The sequence below is a fragment of the Herpailurus yagouaroundi genome, unplaced genomic scaffold (genome assembly GCF_014898765.1).
Source record: "Herpailurus yagouaroundi ecotype Mexico unplaced genomic scaffold, PumYag 142, whole genome shotgun sequence".
Taxonomy (NCBI): Eukaryota; Metazoa; Chordata; class Mammalia; order Carnivora; family Felidae; genus Herpailurus; species Herpailurus yagouaroundi.
Window position 1 is genome coordinate 53,420,013 of NW_024412397.1, and position 16,961 is coordinate 53,436,973.

At 38.0% G+C, this 16,961-nt stretch overlaps 1 pseudogene; it reads left to right on the top strand.

Moving 5' to 3' along the window:
- The first annotated feature begins 1,298 nt into the window (after positions 1 to 1,298).
- On the top strand, positions 1,299 to 15,642 carry LOC121032731 (U1 small nuclear ribonucleoprotein C-like; annotated as a pseudogene).
- The last annotated feature ends 1,319 nt before the right edge of the window (positions 15,643 to 16,961 follow it).

Sequence of the window (16,961 nt, forward strand, 5' to 3'; positions counted from 1 at the left end):
GGCAGAGAGGAGAAGGGAGGAGGGAAAAGAAAAATGGAAGTTGAGGAAAGGACAGTGAGCATGATACGAGTCACTAAAGAAGACACCACAATCACGTGGTGGAGTGTGGTTAATAGGGATATAGCTAACTCTGAGGTACCCTTAACAAAGCAGATTAAATTCCACTGGTTAATCATTATAGACTGCAGGAAGTTCAGCAACAACATTCTTAAGAACAATAGCCATACTGAACAGGTATCATTCTTTTTGGCTACTTAACAACTGAACCCTTTTCTTATGTCCTAGGACTCCCCCTACCTTGTCAATCTTCAGGACAGGCTGGGCCACCCCCTACTATAAAAGCTGAAAATTCCTGCCACTTTTTGTTTCCTGGCTTCCATGGCAGGTATGGATACGTTACCTACATAATCCCTCCTCAGACTTTAGTGGGCACGGTGTGCTATGCCTGAGGATTCCCCAAACCAAGAGAACTTGTTAAAATACTCCCTGAGATTCTGACTCAGTAAGACACTGGAGCCACATAATTTGCAACTCTAGCAAGCTCTCAACTAATGAGGATGCTGTTAGTATCTGAACTACAGTTTCAAGGAAACTGATAGCTGTCACTTATCTGATGAACCCACATCAGGCTTTGAACTGAGTCCTAGTGATGCAAAGTAGAGACTGAAAAGAATTTTCTGGTGAAAAAGGGGGTTTGCAGCAGGTCCACAAGGGCAATGGCGATAGGGTGGCATCCATCATCCCAAGTCATGGATGCTGAAAGTGCAAATGCATATGGGCAGGAGGTGGGGAGTGGGGGAGGACAGAGAGGCAGAGGCATCTCTGCTGGCCAGTTCTGTGGCATAGACCTCAAGTCAGCTTCTCTAGTCCTCCTGGCAATTTTGTGAGCCAGCAAATCATTTTTCCACTAAAATCTGTTAGATCCTATAGTCTGGAAATAAGGGCTTTGACAGAAATAAAAATTTTTAAAATAAGGACAAGACCTCTCATATCTGCTCCTCACGGTACTTAACATGTCACCATACACTCAACAAAAATTGCATTGCTGTTGTCATTTGCTATTACCACCTAGAAAATAAATAGATCTCAATAACAATTCACCTCATGTGTTTTTTTAATTGCATGTTCCTTCAAAGACATAAATATGTGTAAGAAAAAGATGAATTTAATTTTGCAGCCCCCTCTTCACTAACATTCATCAACTCTCTTTCTGTCAGCACCTTCGACCTTGAGAAAGCAGAGAGAAGGAGGGGAAATGGGAGCAGGCAGAATATTATAGTCAATGCTACTGACTGGGGATGGAACTGAACGGCTTTGATCAGTTATATAGAAGAGGAGAAAATGCTGACTATATCCTAAACAGATATTCAAAGAGGAATATCCTAATCAACATCTGTAATGACAATGTGCAAAGTACGGTGTTCAGCTGACTTGCAATAAACATTTTCAACTAATCTAAAGCCAGTAACATTATACCACTTCATAGGTAGTTCAGGTATCTGATAAAATATTCCTGTTCCTCCCAGCTGAATTTAATAAGATTACTATTATTCATTTTATTTATCCATAAGCTATTACCACACAATATATGTTGCTATTATTTGTTCTATCAATTAATAAGAAAAATAAAAATGTTACTTTACCTTTATTTATTCCTTCTCTAACATTTTCTTTCTACATGTAGATCTTACTTTCTGACTTATATCATTGCTCCTCTTTCTGGGAAATTTTTTAAACATTTATTGTATAGTAGGTGTACTGGCAACACATTTTCTGAATTTTTGTTTGTTTTAAAAGAGTTTCTATCTCTTTCACTCTAGAAAGATAAGTTTGCTAGATACAGAATTCTGGTTTGATGGGGGTTTTCGTTCAACACTTTATATATTTCACTTCCCTATCTTCTTGTTTGCATGGTTGGTAAAGGGAAGTGTGATGTATTTCCTATCCTTGCTACTCTACAGATAAGGTACTCTATAGATAAGGAGCCCCACCTTTCCTTTCAAGATTTTTTTCTCTGTTCTTGATTTTCTGAGTTTGAATATGATATGCTCAAGTGTGAATTTTTGGTATATATCCTGCTTGCTGTTCTCTGAGCTTCCAGGATTTGTAGTTTGGTGTCTGTAATTAATTTTGTAACATTCCCAATCATTATTATTTCAATCATTTCTTCTGTTCCTTTCTCTTTTCTCCTCTGTCATTCCCATTACACACATCATATGTTTCACAACTGCCCCACAGTTCTTAGATATCCTGTGTCATGTTTTTTCATTCTTTTCTTTTTGCTTTTTAATTTCATTCTGAGTCTTTCCTCTACTGATGAGCCTATCAAAGGTATTATTCATTTTTTTAATCTTTTTTTTTATTATTATTTTGAGAAAGCCAGCACAAGCAGGGAAGGGGCAGAGAGAGGGAGAGAATCCCAAGCAGGCTCCACACTGTCAGCTCAGAGCCTGATATGGGTCTTGATCTCACAAACCATGAGATCATGACCTGAGCAAAAATCTAGAGTCAGACACTTAACCACTGAGCTACCCAAGTGCCCCAAAGGTATTCTTTATTTTTCTAACATTTCTTTTTTATTCTTTCTTAGTTTCCATCTCTCTGCTTACATCTCTGTGTTTCCATCTCTCTGCTTACAATGCATCACACAAACTGGATTATCAACAAAATGACTTAAAAGTTTATATGAAAAGGCAAAAGACCCAGAATAGCCAATGCAATACTAAAGAAAAAAGCTAGAGGACTGGTACTGCCCAATTTCAAGGCTTACTATAAAGTTACAGTGATCAGGGGCGCCTGGGTGGCTCTGTCGGTTGAGCGTCCGACTTCGGCTCAGGTCATGATCTCGCGGTCTGTGAGTTCGAGCCCCACGTCAGGCTCTGTGCTGACCGCTCAGAGCCTGGAGCCTGTTTCAGATTCTGTGTCTCCCTCTCTCTGACCCTCCCCCGTTCATGCTCTGTCTCTCTCTGTCTCAAATATAAATAAACATAAAAAAAAAATTTTAAAAAAAAAGTTACAGTGATGAAATAGTGTGATATTGGCAAGAAAAAAAAAAAAAAAAAAAAAATCAATGCAACAGAACACAAAGTCCAGACACGGGCCCACACAAATACAGTCAACTGATCTTTGACAAAGAAGCAAACACAATTCCATCAAAAAAAGACTGTCTTTTCAACAAATGGTGCTGGAACAACTGGACATTCACATGCAAAAGAAAAAATAAAAAAGAATCTAGACACAGAACTTACACTTTCACAAAAATTGACTCAAATGGATTATACACTTAGTTAAAATGCAAAACTCTAAAATTTCTAGAAACTAAAATAGGGGAAAAGTAAGGTGATCTTGACTTTGGTGATGAATTTTTTGATACAACAAAAGTACAATCAATGAAAGAAGAAAATTGATAAATATAACTTCATTGAAATTAAAAACTTCTGCTCTGCAAAAGCCACTGTTTAGAAACTGAAGAGACAAGCCACATACTGGGAGAAAATCTTTGCAAAACACATATCTGATAAAGGACTTGTATCCAAAATATACAAAGAACTCATAAAATTCAACAATAAGAAAACAACTTTGAAAAGATGCTCAATATCATGTCATTAGAGAGCTGCAAATTCAAACAATATTGACATACCACTAACATCTATAAAATAACTAAAATCCAAACAGTGACACCACCAAAATACTGGTGAGGATGTGAAGCAAAAGAAACTCTTATTCATCACTGGTGGGAATGCAAAATGGCACAGCCAACTTTGTAAGACAGTTTGGCAATTTCTTACAAAACTAAACATACTTTTACCATAAGATCAAGCAACTGCACTACTTACTATTTTACTTAAGTGAGTTTTTTTTAATAGACTGCACACAAATGCTTGTAGCAGCTTTATTCATAATTACCAAAACTTGAAAGCAACAAAGATGTCCTTAAATAGGTAAATGGATAAGCAAACTATGGTACATCCATACAATTTTGGAATTTTATTCATCAATATAAAGAAATTATCAAACTACAAAAAGACATGGAGGAAAATTGAATGCATATTGCTAAATTAAAGAAGCCAATTTTAAAAGGCTATATAGTGATCATTCCAACTATATCACATTGAGGAAAAGACAAAACTAGGGGTGGGACACAATAAAATGATGCATGGTTGCCAGTGGTTCAGGGCAAGGGAGGGAGAGAAAGGAAGAAATAACAGGAAGGAGAGCAGGATGATTAGAGGGAGCACAGAAAATTTTTAGGCATTGAAACTATTCTGTGCGATACTGTAATAATAGATATATGACATTCTGCATTTGTCAAAACCAGTAGAATGTACAACATAAAGGGTGAACTCTTATGTAAACTATGGACTTTAGTTAATAATAATCCATCTGTGGAGAAACGGGAACTCTCTTGCACGGTTGGTGGGAACGCAAACTGGTGTAGCTGCTCTGGAAAACAGTGTGGAGGTTCCTCAAAAAATTGAAAATAGATCTACCCTATGACCCAACAATAGCACTGCTAGGAATTTACCCAAGGGATACAGGAGTGCTAATGCATAGGGGCACTTGTACCCCAATGTTTATAGCAGCACTTTCAACAATAGCCAAATTATGGAAAGAGCCTAAATGTTCATCAACTGATGAATGGATAAAAAAATTGTGGTTTATACACACAATGGAATACTATGTGGCAATGAGAAAGAATGAAATATGGCCTTTTGTAGCAACATGGATGGAAGTGGAGAGTGTTATGCTAAGTGAAATAAGTCATACAGAGAAAGACAGATACCATATGTTTTCACTCTTAGGTGGATCCTGAGAAACTTAACAGAAGACCATGGGGGAGGGAAAGGAAAAAAAAGTTAGAGAGGGAGGGAGCCAAACCATAAAAGACTCTTAAAAACTATGAACAATCTGAGTGTTGATTGGGGGGTGGGAGGGAGAGGAGGGTGGGTGATGGGTATTGAGGAGGGCACCTGTTGGGGTGAGCACTGGGTGTTGTATGGAAACCAGTTTGACAATAAATTTCATATTAAAAATAAAAATAATAATAATCCATCAATATTGGTTCATTAATTGTAACAAATATACCATACCAACCTAAGATGTTAAAAATAGGGGAAACTGTGTAGAGGAAAAGAGGTAGGTATATGGAACTCTCTGTAGTTTTGCACAATTTTTCTGTAAACCTAAAACTGCTCCATAAAGTCTATTAAAAAAATTTTAAAGCTCTGAACAAACACATTTCTTCTCTAGTGTTGAAAATCTCAGAGCAAAAGTAGAGTATAATCTATCAAAGAGGTATCTACATATAATATTTCCAAGGGTGTTTTTAGTAAATAGCCCTAAGCTGTTTTCTTAGACTCCAAGTAAACAAACCAAGTTTAGTCTATGGTTTGTGATTCATCCTGCCCTATTACCACAAAACAGAAAAATATCCCCCATAATTTACTTCACTAAATTACTTCTTTATGTCTCATTCTCCAGAGCCTTCTACATCAGATATTTGAAAGTCCTTTCATTGAAAGTCCTGACATTATTATCATCATTATCATCATTATTATTATTACTATTTCAGATCATCCCCTACTTTCCTTTAACAAAACCAGCTCATGTTCTCTTGGTCCCTGGATTTTCTTGTACATATCTACCTCTCATGGAGATTCCCTAAATTTCACACTTCATTATCTTCCTTACTATCGTTTTATCTTATCTTCCATAAATTACTCCTATTTTTTAAAATAAGTTCCTGAATTCTTCCTCTATTTCAATATTTCTCTAAATAGTTCATCACCTAAGTCTCAGATAACCAACTGGGGCTAACATATGACTAAAAAATAAAAATATATATATAGGGAAAATGAATTACTGTGAGTTTAAATGATTCCTGGCTAAAAATCATACAGGAAACTTTTGAAGTTGAAATTGAACTGTCTTCTGTGTCCCAAACTAATCCTCTTCCACTGGGCAACATTATCATCTTAAATAAGGGAAGGAATAGCATGTACCACTCAGCAGATAGAAGAAACCAAAACTAACCCCACTTGTCTGGAGCTACACATCTTAAATATAAACTAAACTGACAGGTGGTTTTAAAATATAACCAAGAATGTGAGTATAGGTGTAGGTTAATTTGGAGGTTGTTTATCTCTATTACTACTCTTACTCTCCTACTATTACAACTAAGAGGTAAGAGAACACCACAATTCAGAAATAATGAATAAGAGTCCTGGAAAAAAAAAGTGATCCTCTTGAAAAACACTGATATCTGAAACTTCAAGGCAAGTACACCCATGTTGTAACTCATGAATATATAAAGTTTAGACCACAATGAGATATCACCTGACACCTGTTAGAATGTCTGTTATCAAAAAGATAAGAAATAACAGGTGTTGGTGACTTGGTGGACAAAAGGAAACTCTTGTGCACTGTCAGGAGGAATCTTAATTGGTGCAACCACTATGGAAAACAGTATGGAGGTTCCTTAAAAAATTAAAAATAGAAATACCATATGATCCAGAAATTCCACCCTGGGTATTTATCTGAAGGGAACAAAATCACTATCTTGAAAAGATAACTGGGGCGCCTGGGTGGCTCAGTGCATTGGGCGTCCGACTTCAGCTCAGGTCACGATCTCATGGTTCATGAGTTAAGTCCCCCAATAGGCTCTGTGCTGACAGCTTAGAGCATGGAGCCTGCTTCAGATTCTGTCTCCCTCTCTCTCTGCCCCTCCCCCACTAACACTCTTTCTCTCTCCATCTCTCAAAAATGAATAAACATTAAAAACAAATTTTTTTTAGAAAAAGAAAACTGTATCCCAATGCTTATTGCAGCACTATTTACTATACCCAAAACACAGAAACAACCTATGTGTCATCAAAGGATGAATGGATAAAGAAAATGTGATATGTATATATCACACATATATCATATGAATATTATTCAGCCATAAAAAAAGAAGGAAATTCTGGGATGCCTGGATGGCTCAGTTGGTTGAGCGTCCAACTCTTGATTTCGGCTCAGGTCATGATTCCACAGTTCATAAGATCGAGCCCCACATCAGGCTCTGCAGTGACAGCATAGGCCTGCTTGAGATCCTCTCTCTGCCCCCACCCCCTGCTTGTGTTCTCTCTCCTCAAATAAATAAATAAACTTAAAAAAAAATGGAAATTCTGCCATTTGCAGCAACATGGATGACCTTCAAAGACTGTATGATATCATTTACATACAGAATCTAAAAGGGGCACCTGGGTGGCTCAGTGGTTGGGTTTTCAACTCCTGATTTCAGCCTGAGTCATGATTTCATGGTTCCTGGCATCAAAGCCCATGTCAGGCTTTGTGCTGGTGGCACAGAGCCTGCTTGGGATTCTCTCTCTCCCTCTCTCTCTGTCCCTCCCCCAATGCACACACACACACACACACACACACACACACACACACACATACATGCTCTCTCACTCTCAAAATAAATAAACATTAAAAAATTGGGGCATACCTGGTGGCTCAGTTGGTTAAGCATCCGACTTCAGCTCAGGTCATGATCTCACAGTTCATGGGTTCGAGCCCTGCAGGGGGCTCTGTGCTGACAGCTCAGAGCCTAGAGCCTGCTTCAGATTCTGGGTATCCCTCCCTCTCTGCCCACCCCTCCCTCATTCTCTCTCTCTGTCTCTCTCTCTGAAAAATAAACATTAAAAAAATTTTTTTAAAGAAAAACAATGGAAGTTCTAAAAAAGGAATCTAAAAACAAAACAAAAACAAAAACAAACTAAACTCATAGATACAGAAAATAGATTATGTGGCTGCCAGAGGCAGGTAGTGAAGAGTGGGAAAAATGGGTGCAGGTGGTCAAAAGGTACAAACTTCCAGTTTAATAAGATAAATAAGTCCTGGAGACGTAATACACAGCATAGTAACTATAATTAAAACTATGTTGTACATTTAAAAGGTGGTAAGAGAATAGAGCTTAGAAGTTCTCATTACAAGCAAAACTATTTTTGTAACTATGTGTGGTAATGGATAACTAAATTTATTGTAATCATTTCATTTTTTTTAATGTTTTATTTCTTTTGAAGAGAGTGAGCATGTGAGCAGGGGAGGGGCAGAGAGAGAGGGGGGCAGAGGATCTGAAGCAAGCTCTGCACTGAAAGCAGTGAGCCTGATGCTGGGCTGAAACTCAAGAACTGTGATATGATCTGAGCCAAAGTCGGACACTCCACCAACTGAGCCACCCAGGCACCCCTGTAATCATTTCATTGTATACCTAAAACTAGTACAATGTTATATGCCAATTATGTCTCAATTTGAAAAATAAATAAAAATAGCAAAACAACAACAAAAGGAAGGAAGGAAGGAAGGAAGGAAGGAAGGAAGGAAGGAAGGAAGGAAGGGGAAAGAAAATAAAGAGAAAGAAAGAAAGAAAGAAAGAAAGAAAGAAAGAAAGAAAGAAAGAAAGAAAGAAAGAAAGAGAAAGGAAGGAAGGAAGGAAGGAAGGAAGGAAGGAAGGAAGGAAGGAAGGAAGAAGAAAGAAAGGAAAGAAAAGGGAAGAGAAGGGAAGGAAGGGGAGGGGAGGAGAGCCTGGGTGGCTCAGTTGAGCTTCTGACTTGGTCTTAAGTCATAATCTCATAGTTTGTGGGTTCGAGCCCCATGTCAGGCTCTGTGCTGGCAGCCCAGAGCCTGAAGCCTGCTTCAGATTCTGTGTCTCCCTCTCTCTCTGCCTCTCCCCAACTTGCACTCTGTCTCTCTCTCTCTCTCAAAAATAAATAAAAATGAAGAAAAGAAAAAAGAAAAGAGAGAGAGAAAGAGGGAGGGAGGAAGAAGGTTACTTAGTTCAGGAATAATACTTGGGCCAACCAAAGATGGCCAGAGCATTCTGGGATAACTGATAACCATCTGATAACTTTATTGTCATAAGGACCACCACTTGGCTTCACTGGAATATGGAAATGAAACACATGTAGAGAATCCACACTTAATCAACTTAAAGTTAAGACTGGTGTGGATGCAGTTCAGCTCTTTATATAACTTCCTCACTGAGCTGGCAGCCACAAAACAAAATCTTTTTTCTGTCAACTAAATTAATAGGGGTGACTGTGGTTTTGGCCTCATTAACATCATGATATGACCAACCAATGCATCCCCAATATTAAACACTCTCTATGAGATAATGCAGTGGAAAATAGCACCTAGATAGAACTTTAATTTTTTTTAAGTTTTATCTTATTGAGTATAATTTCCATGAAAATATTTAAATCATTACTGAAGCAATTGACTATTATATCATAATTTCTGTTGCTGTGATAAGAGATTATTCCATCACATATTTATCTGATCAAATCTGATCACTTATTTAGATGATTCTGTGATTTTCATGACCCCTTTGTACCTACAAGATAAGACACAGACATCTTAAGGTCTTTCAAGAGATGGCCTTTCTCTACCTTCCTAATCAAATCAAAGGCACCTGTGCTCTAAATAGCATTGCCTTTTTGTGCTCTCATACCCTACTTTACGAGGAAGATCCTTTCACTTTGGCCCATGTCACGACCCATCACTTGAGACTGGAACCAAATGTCACCCCTTCCCTCTACTTCCTCAGGAAAACTTCATTATTCCTTCCTTCCTGTTGTCATATTACAAGGTACTCAGGAGCTATTTTAGTATAGTTATTACATGTCTATCCTTCCTAGTAGACTATAAAATGTACATGGCAGGAACAACGTCTTATTCATATGTATTTCCCCAACATCGGACCCAAAAAAGAGATTACATATATAATTTTTAAATGAAAGAAAAAAAGTCTAATTTTTTTCAAAAGATGTCCTTCTAGTTTCTGCCATTCTTTATTTAGGACAATAGATTTTTGCCAAATTAGAACAATCGAGGTAATACAAGAAAAAAACTCAGCAAAACTTTTAAATAATTTTTATTTCATTTCTGATAATATATATTCACTTCAGAAATCTAAGAAAATACACAACATAAAAAAAGAGAAAAATAATTATTAACCACATAACCCAGAAGATAACCATTTTATGTTTTAGTTTATTTCTTTCTATTATTGTTAAATTTATTTCTATGGAATTTATATTATAATTTATATCATTTTGGAATTATACTCTATAAGCATTTTAGAAGTCTAGGTGTTGTCTTTAAAAAAAAATTTTTTTTTTTAACGTTTATTTATTTTTGAGACAGAGAGAGACAGAGCATGAAGGGGGGAGGGGCAGAGAGAGAAGGAGACACAGAATCGGAAGCAGGCTCCAGGCTCTGAGCCATCAGCCCAGAGCCCGACGCGGGGCTCGAACTCACAGACCACGAGATCGTGACCTGAGCTGAAGTCGGACGCCCAACCGACTGCGCCACCCAGGCGCCCCTAGGTGTTGTCTTTAAATGTAATATTATATCATAAGAGTTTTCCACACCATTAACAAAAATTTCAAGACAATTTATTGGACTTGGAGGAATACTGTAATTTATTTAATCTTTTCCCTATGTTGGATATGTGTACTCTTTCATATTTCTTACTATTTTTTTTTTTTTTTAATTTTTTTCAACGTTTATTTATTTTTGGGACAGAGAGAGACAGAGCATGAACGGGGGAGGGGCAGAGAGAGAGAGGGAGACACAGAATCGGAAACAGGCTCCAGGCTCTGAGCCATCAGCCCAGAGCCTGACGCGGGGCTCGAACTCACAGACCGCGAGATCGTGACCTGGCTGAAGTCGGACGCTTAACCGACTGCGCCACCCAGGCGCCCCATATTTCTTACTATTTTAGATACCACAAGGAGAAATACTTTTATAACAAATTTTAGTAAGCATTTATTATTGCCTTAGAATGGAACTATATCCTTAGAATTTGAATTACTGGTTATGAACATTTTTTTAAGACTCTGAAAGGGCGGGCCTATGCCTGCCACCCCATCTTGTTCTGTGTCCTTCACCTTGACCACACCTCCTCCCTTTGAGTAACCTCCCGCTCACCCGTTCAAACTTCCCAATCAAAACTCGCCCGGCGACCTGCGCAACAGGACTCCGACCCTTCCCCAGCCAATTGGCTGAGGCCACAGCCATTACCTCACCAACTGCCCCTAGACCCCAATAAAACCTTTATGTTTTTGAAACTAGCTCTCTCTTCCCACATCTCACCGCTGTGTCGGTGCAGCTAGGGGATTGAGCTTGAGCTAGCTCTAATAAAGTCTCTGCTTTTGCATCGGACTCGGTTCCCTGGTGGTCTTTGGGGATCACGAATTCTGGGCATAACAACTCTTAACTTGAATTATTAATTTGATTTCCAAAACCTCTGCCCCAATTTATATTCCTAGCAACAGTAGAGCAATCTGTTTATCCCTTTATCTCTTCATCACAAAGAACATTATTGTGGTTGTGTTTAATCTGAGCTAATTCATTGTGTTAAAATGGTAAAATTTTTATTGTTTTAATTTGCATTTCATTGATGGCTAAAGCGGATGAATAATTTTCATTTCTATTAGCCATTTATACTCCCCGTCTGCATATCTTCCATTCATTTCCTTCACTATAATTTCAACTGGGTCTTTTTTAAAATTTTTATTCTAATTTGAGTTAGTTAACATACAATGTTATATTAATTTCAGGTGTGCAATATAGTGATTTAACAATTCCAAACATCACCCAGTGCTCATCACAAGTCCACTCCTTAATCCCCATCATTATTTAACCCATCCCCCCACCCACCTCTCCTCTGGTAACCATCAGCTTGTTCTCTATAGCTCAGTCTGTGTCTTGGTATGTCTCTCTTTTTTTTCCCCCTTTCCTTGTTTCTTTTCTTTCTTAAATTCCACATGAGTGAAATCATATAGTATTCATTGTTCTCTGACTTCTTTCACTTAGCATTATACTCTCTAGCTCCATCCCCGTTGTTGCCAATGGCATATTTCATTCCTTTTTATGGCTTGAATAATATTTCATTGTATGTATATATCACCTCCTCTTTATCTATGCATCAACTGATTGACACTTGGGCTACTTCTATATCTTGGCTGTTGTAAATTGTGCTGCTACAAATATATGGGTGCATGTATCCCTTTGAATTAGTGTTTTTGTATTTTTTGAGTAAATACCCAGTAGCACATTACTGGATAGTAGGGTAGTTCTATTTCAACATTTCCATATTATTTTTTACAGTGGCCACACCAGTTTGCATTCCCATCAACAGTGCAAGAAAGTTCCTTTATCTCTACATCCTCACCAAAGCCTGTTGTTTCTTGTGTTTTTGATTTTAGCCTTTCTGACAGGTGTGAGGTGATACCGCATTGTAGTTTTGATTTGCATTTCTCTGATGATAAGTGATGATGAGCATATTTCCATATTAACCATCTGGATGTCTTCTTTGGAGAAATGTCTAGTCATGTCTTCTGCCCATTTTCTAATTGGATTATTTGGTTTTGGGGTGTTAAGTTTTATAAGTTCCTTATATTTTTTGGATAATAATCTTTTATCAGATATGTCATTTGCAAATATCTTCCATTCCGTTCTTTTAGTTTTGTTGATTGTTTCCTTTGCTGTGCAGAAGCTGTTTATTTTGATGTCGTCCCAATATTTTATTTTTGCTCCTGTTTCTCTTGCTTCAGGGGATCAACTGGGTCTTGATGTTTAGCCTGATGTGTATATTGTCTTTATAAATTAAGAATATTAATCTTTTATCAAATCATAACAAATATTTTTCTCAATATGCCATTTACTTTTCCATTTTGGGAAAGAGCCGTAATTCATCACCTATTTTGGGAGAGGATACCAATTCCTTGAGAATCTGATAAAGTCCCTCATTAGAAAAATGAGCATATGCATATACCTATTTGCAAACAATTTTAAAGGGTTTACGGATCTCTTGAATTCCATCTACAGACTCTTTCAATTATATTATTCACTACTCTTTGATCTAGGTCCCAACCACCTTATAACCCTACAGGATGATAGAAATTCATTGCACTTTCTTACCAATTGCAATGTGTGAAAAGAATATAGAGTGTGTTTATACATAGTGCTGTGTTGAGCAGAACTAGTATGTAAGGTCAGAAAGAAACTTATTATCAGTCCAAAAACCTGAGCTCTCACGCTAATTCTGTCAATAGCTAAATGAGCTGAGAAAAGCTACTTAATCTTCTTTCCAGATCTTCATCTGTAAAGTATGCACATATGTGTGTTTACTCATGTGTGTATGTGTGTGTGTATAAGGTATAGTTAACGGGATAATTAACATTCTCCATTCTATTTCTTAAAAGTGCATATATCACATACCAAAGTGATATTCTGTTATACAACACTTTTATTTTTAAGTCATTAAAAACCATACTGTAGAAAAGACACATAAACTTCAAACAACACAGCTGTGACTATTCAGCACTCCTTAGTTACAAGTAGTTACACTGCCATTTAATGGTACCATTAAAAATGCATTGTTACCATAGTAACTGCAACATTACAAGACACCAAATCTTTCCCTGAAATACTCATGCTGAGCAGCATACAGTATCTTATGCAATAGGTCCTTCCACCTTTTGTTTTTTTAACTGAGAATGCTTAGCTTTCCCTTCTTCTCCAATTTATTTGTAACCCTGAAAAACTATCAAGAAACTGCTTTAAAAAAAAAACTTTCTGATACAGTACCAGATAACAGTACCAGATAATCATTTTCTTATAGAATGAGAAACAAAAATGTTCCCACTGTAGACAAAATTCTGATAGAATTCTCTTGCTACCAGCTTTTCATCTCTTTGTCCCTATTATTCCTGCCTGCTGGTCCTTTGCCCTCTGTTTTTTTTACACCCCCGCTCCTGACAGTCTGTCACTTGCACATTCTATGTCCTATTTCTCCCTGGGTGGTCACTAAGAACCAAAATATTAGTAGACATTGATTTGAAAGATGAACTCACAAGGCTAATTGTATTTTAAGAGGATAGTCCTGAAGGCTACAAATCTTTCAAGACTCAAAGCTTTAAAAGTCAAGGGACAGATAATACAGTCAAGTAATTTGACATAGAATAGCCTAGCCTCATTAACTCCAGATAAGCTATCTTCTATTCCACCCACTTTTGAGGTCTTTTTTTTGCCTCCATTAAAAAAGTATTTGTTGAGCACCTACCCAGTGCTTTCCAAGGCATAGAAGCTATACCAGCCAATGAGACTGACAATGCATATCATCTATTTCCGTTTAGTTCAAAGGGAGATAGAAAATCAAAAAGTAGGGGCGCCTGGGTGACTCAGTCGGTTAAGCGTCCGACTTCGGCTCAGGTCATGATCTCACAGCTCATGAGTTCAAGCCCCGCGTCGGGCTCTGTGCCAACAGCTCAGAGCCTGGAGCCTGTTTCAGATTCTGTGTCTCCCTCTCTCTCTCTGACCCTCCCCTGTTCATGCTCTGTCTCTCTCTGTCTCAAAAAGTAAATAAATGTTAAAAAAATAAATTAAAAAAAAATAAATTTAAAAAAAGGAAAAAAGAAAATCAAAAAAGTAGGGGCACCTGCGTGGCTCAATCAGTTGAGCATCCGACTTCAGTTCAAGTCATGATCTCACAGTTTGTGGGTTTGGGCCACACATCAGGCTTACTGCTCTCAGTGCAGAGCCTGCTTCAGATCCTCTGTTCCTCTCTCTCTCTGCCCCTCCCCTGCTTTCTCTCTCTCTCTCTCTCTCTCTCTCTCTCTCTCTCTCTCTCTCTCAAAAACACACACACACACACACACACACACACACACAATCAAAAAGTAAACAAACAAGTCATTTCCCAGGGGTGCATGATGGAGTACCCAATGGCCTACAGAGCAATGTGTCTAAGTTTTATTGTCACTACTGCAAAACATACCTCACCCATGACTCTCCATCAATGAGAAAGATACACTGCAGTGGTCAGAAACACAAAAAGAATGTGAAAGACTACTTTCAGAAATGGATGGAAGAGCACGCTCAGAGCCTGAGAAAATAACCGTTGCCTTTCAGTAAGGGAAGATGCCCCCTACACCATTCTCTGTTCTTCCTCCTCAAGGGCAATGATCCCACCTCACTCCAGTCTCCTGGGTCCTCCTCATCCTGGTATGATGCCAGCACCCCATATGGGGGCCCTCCCATGATGCAAATGATGGGCCTTCCTCCTCCTGGGATGATGCCAATGGGACCTACTCCTAGAATGAACCTGCGTACAGGAGGCCACATGTCAAAGATGCCTGGGCCCCCAGTGATGAGACCTCCAGCCCATCCCATGATGGTGCCCACTTGGCCAAGAACGAATCGACCAGATAAATAAGGAGAGACAAGAACCTCTTTATATCCATTTTATTTTACTTGTTCTATTTCACCAAGAGATCATGGTGCTGTGACTCTGGGTGTTTTCTAACAGCATGACAAGGAAGACTTCTTCTCCTTCCTATCAAAGAAGAGAATAGTTTTCCAAGGAAGTAGTGGGACTTAAAAAAAAAAAAAAAGCATTTGATTTGTGAAATGTGAAAATAAAACTGTCCACTGTTTAAAAAAAAATAGTTAAACAATTTTTTTTACAAAAGATAAACTCAGCCCTGAAGGTCTAAAAGAGCTTTTCAAGTAAGATGGACTGACCCCTTGGTTGCAAGTCTTGAGATACAGAAGAATTCTACATGTTTTTGGAACAGTAAAAGGCCAGTGTGTTTAAAGCACAGTTTATGAAAAGGAAAGTAGTTTAGGATGAGGTCAGAGAAAAGTATCGGCCAATTCCTGTAAGATCTTAGAGATGAAAATGAAGTCTGGAAATCTAATGGGAAGTCAATGGAAGATTTCAAAGAGGGAAGTAAAATGATCTGATTTACCTTTTGTAAACATCATTCCTGGCTTCTATATGAAGAATCAACTGTAGCAGGAGACAAGGGAATAAAGGAGACACATCTGAGGAAACTGCAATCGTCGAAGTAAGGTACAGTAGTTGTAACTGCCAGCAAGGGCTATGGCATGGCTTTTCAATTAAAATGAAAAGGCTTTGACAGGGATGTTAAAAAGTGTTATTTGCTTTCACTCCCCAAATGCCATCATGGCTGCTATTTTCTAGTCCAGACTCTAATGGACAAGTGAAAAGAATACAATCACAATTCTTCTATTCCAGGACTTCTGTGACTAGCTCTGATTTGGTCAATACTTAAGTGAAGCACCAATCACAGAGTTTCTAAGACTTTTAATAAAATATAGTAAAAGCAATAAACATAATTTATACAGAAGAGAACAGAGTTAAAACCAAGGTAGAAACCCTGCATTCCTACCTCCCAATGTGTAGTTCTATCCACTAGCCCATACTTCCAGTGATTCCAGGTATGTTTCTTAATATGTTCCAGATATTATACCTCTCAATACCTATTCTAAAAATCCTTATCTATGTAGCAACCATCCTAAAAGAATGCAACAAATAAGCAAGGGAATTAATTAAGTGCCTAATTAACCTTGAGGTGTCATGAGAAACTTTACCAAGGTTTGCCATAATCTTTTTTTAAAAACTGAATCTCGGGGCGCCTGGGTGGCTCAGTCGGTTAAGCGGCCGACTTCAGCTCAGGTCACGATCTCACAGTCCGTGAGTTCGAGCCCCGCGTTGGGCTCCGGGCTGATGGCTCAGAGCCTGGAGCCTGCTTCCGATTCTGTCTCCCCCTCTCTCTCTGCCCCTCCCCCGTTCATGCTCTATCTCTCTCTGTCTCAAAAATAAATTAAAAAACGTTAAAAAAAAAACTGAATCTATTCTTCATTAGTATATATATTATGTGCTTTCACATGGAATCACAGAATAACAAATTGTTAGAGGTGCAAAGAAATCTTAGAGTTTATTCTAAGGTTAAGATTGCACAAATTGGTATATTTAAATTATTTTCCCAAAATTATAATGCACACTAGAATCAGGTGCTAAACAAGAACACAATTGGTACATGCTCTGACAGGTTGCATTCAATCCATTTATCTTGCCCCTTTCCCAAAATCCTAACCTATCTCAT